Source organism: Echinops telfairi, unplaced genomic scaffold, assembly GCF_000313985.2.
Source record: "Echinops telfairi isolate 266 unplaced genomic scaffold, ASM31398v2 ScPeMD7_655;HRSCAF=1070, whole genome shotgun sequence".
In the NCBI taxonomy this organism is placed as follows: Eukaryota; Metazoa; Chordata; class Mammalia; order Afrosoricida; family Tenrecidae; genus Echinops; species Echinops telfairi.
Genome location: NW_022104553.1, coordinates 30,821,237 through 30,824,369, shown reverse-complemented (window position 1 = coordinate 30,824,369; position 3,133 = coordinate 30,821,237). Strand labels below are relative to the sequence as shown.

The following is a 3,133-nucleotide window of genomic DNA, read 5'->3' as shown; positions in this document are numbered from 1 at the left end:
TGAGAAAAGTCCTATGATGCTCTCATCCCGCCCACTGACTGGGCTCTGGCCCAGCACCAGCCACACCCGAGAGAGCTTCTCCTAGATTGACTCATTGAAGCCTCACAGCTAAAGAGCTGCCCTTCGGAGCCCACTGGACAGAGGTGAGTACTGTCACACAAGCTCAGACCCCCAGACCAGCACATAACCCCCCGCCCACACACGTACCACTCTGCCTCTCACCCAGGCCCCCAGCCCTGTGCCCGCTCTTAAAAGGTCTCTCCGGCTGTCTCCTGCCTGCTCCCAGCACAGTCCTGGCCAGGGCTACAGGGGGGGCTGGCCCCGTCCTGCCTAGCCCCACCAAGGGGCATTTCACCCTGGCTGCCAGTGGAGGCGCTCGCCTCAGGGGACACGCCAAGGGTGCAGTTGGCGGAGCCCAGGGCAGAAGCTTCAAGGTAGAGAGACCCACTGAGGGTCTGGTCAGCACAGGGGTAGTCCGACCTGGGTTCAAACTCCAACAGAGCACCCGTGGGTCGGAGAGACTCAGAGCCTCCACTTCTGACTCGGCCAATGCACCGAGGGCAACCCACTGGCCGGGCAGACTCTCACAGAGAGCCGCCACCATGGCGGTTACTCGTTAACAAGAGGCATGCTTTGAGGTGAAGCCAGGCCGGGGGTCACAGCCCAGCACACCCCGCCCCAGCTTCCCTGGCCAGTGGCTTCACTTCAAAGGGATGGTCTCCTCTCCATGCCACAGACCAGGCTCCGAAGGTCCTGTCAGAGGTGGGCTGGGCTCTGCCGTGTCTCCGTGGCTGGCTATGTGTGAGTGGGTTGGCCAGGCCTTCCTTCCAAGGAGCTTCCGAGTCGTCTTGAACCACGGTTGTTCGGTTAGCAGCTGAGGGTGATGCCCTTGGGGTCACTGTACCTAACCCATGCTGTGTCTTAGGGTCGCCTCTACAGCTCTTCCCGAAGCAACCGGAGGTGATCTCCTAAAACGGTCTGCTACTCACTTGACCCAGAAAACCCCACAAAATCACGCAAACCCAGAGGGTCAAATCTCTGGTGTCCAGAGATCTGATAGTCCAGGGAGCCGCCCAGGTCTCAAGGGGATGCACATCCAGAAATAAGTGAAATATGTCCCTTTGCAGAAGCAGTGTGAGCCATTCTAAAGTGACAGTGGTGTAGGGGGTAGGTGTGGCCAGGCCCAACAGGTGACCAAAGCCCCCTGATGTGCCACCAGACGTGCAGGGCTCATGGTTGACCTCCCTCACTCACACTGGCATGACCTTTCCTGAAAAGGAACAAACTGTCCCTAAACTAGAAGAGGGTGCACGGAAGAAAAGACCGTCCCTGAAGAAACTAAAGACACGAACATTTTATGGCTCGGAAGGAAATGAAGCTTAAAATAAAAGCTAATAAAAACGTTAACATCGGGGACACTTATTCTTATTCAGTTTCTTCTCAAAGTGAAGATAACTCCTTGTAAATGTCCTAGAGAAATATAGTAGCTTTCTATTCACTCTTAGCAAGTAAAAAGGGTGGAACCTTCCACTACTAACACCAAAAAAAAAAAAAAAGGTAAAATCATGTCTGCAAAGAGTCTGTCGTGTGTAGTTCTGGATGGATGCTCACAGCGTTGGCTAGTCACGAGCTGTGGAAATACCTGGTTTCACAGTGCCTGTTTCCCCTGCTGAAACGAAGATCATGACAACAGTGCCCACCTTTCTTGGGTGTGACGTGTTCCAACAGTGTGTGTGGCACACCAAGTGGGCTCAATAGATGCCAGCCGAGGTTTTCACAAGACTGCTTTGATGGCTGCTGTCAATGCCACCAAACGCACCCTGGAAAAGCCGGGAGGAGGCGGAAACAGAGGCATGGAGCCCCAAACTACGTGCCATGGAGTCCGTGCCGACTCACAGCAACCCGACTAGGCAGAGAAGAACTACTCCTTAGGGCTGCTGAGACTGTAAATCTTTATTGAAACAATCCGTCTCATCTTTAGCCCTCGGAGCGACTGGTGGTGTCGAACTGCTGACTTTGCAGTTTGGAGCCCAACACCGAGGAGGCCCTCAGAGCCACCCCAGCCTCACAGTTCTCTCCAAGAGTCGCCACCCAAGGAGGCCAGTGAGCTTGGAAGCTGTTGCTGGGGCTCAGAAGCAACCACATGCGTGCCCCTTCGCTGCCTGACCCCATCACCAGTTCTCCGGGAACTCCTGACCAGGGGGGCAAAGGTTACTCAGCAAGCCAAGGGCAAAAGCTGGCCCAGGAGCAGGGTGGTGGCCACAGCTCACGGAGAAACCCTATCAGTGGAGGTTCACTCTATCCCAAGCCCTGCCAAGTGGCCTTCCTCCCAGAGCCAGGGCTGGACCAGGGGCAGCAGCCCTGCCCCCAAGTCTCCTGGGCCTATGAAGAGAGGAACAGCTGGGAAAACGGCTAGCGGGAGGGCCAACTGTTTTCTCCTGGTGGGAACCATGAACCCGACGGGCTGCCTGGGAGCCTCCGAGGGCCGGCCGAGGGCTTGGCTCAGGGTGGCAGGCTCTGCAGTGGTCTGGGTCCATGCCGCACCCCTTCACACACATCACCGATGTGAGCCAGGCAGGCTCTGAATAGGGTGCTTCTCTGGTCAGGGAGGAGTAAAACGCAATCCACCAGGCCTAGTGAGCCTCCAACCCCTCTCCTAAGGACAGGAAGACCCCCAAGGCTCAAGACATCCCCTAACACCCTCCCAAGATGTAACAAGTCCGTCCAGACGCAGAGCTCCTCAAATCCAGGCCTTCCCCGGCCTAACAGGGTGCAGCACCAAGACAAAAGTGCAGCAAAGCTCTGACAGGGGCTTCTGCAGCTTCCCAGGAAGGAAAGAACTTGCCAAAAGGGGTGTCTCTGGGACCCCAAAATGCAGTGACATCAGCTGAGGGCTCTGGGGTGAATACGAGGCAACATTAGGGTTCGAAGCACCCCAGGATCCATCTCACTTCCATAACGGGGTGAGCCTCCCCAACAACTCAGCCCTCTCCCCAAACCTCCCCCACCCCAAGAAAATGACACCGGGCATTACAACCGGCCCCCACCCAACATCTCAATGATAACACCACAGGCCCTGGGCGCTAGAGAACGCCCCCCCCTCCAGCGCCCCGGTGGTATAACCCACACGGCA

General features: G+C 56.6%; 1 non-coding gene across 1 annotated transcript; it reads left to right on the top strand.

The window, feature by feature from the left end:
* The first annotated feature begins 1,412 nt into the window (after positions 1-1,412).
* Positions 1,413-1,542, top strand: LOC115870414. Its single transcript, XR_004046691.1, has one exon. It is a non-coding gene; the product is annotated as a small Cajal body-specific RNA 24 (non-coding RNA).
* Positions 1,543-3,133: the final 1,591 nt, after the last annotated feature.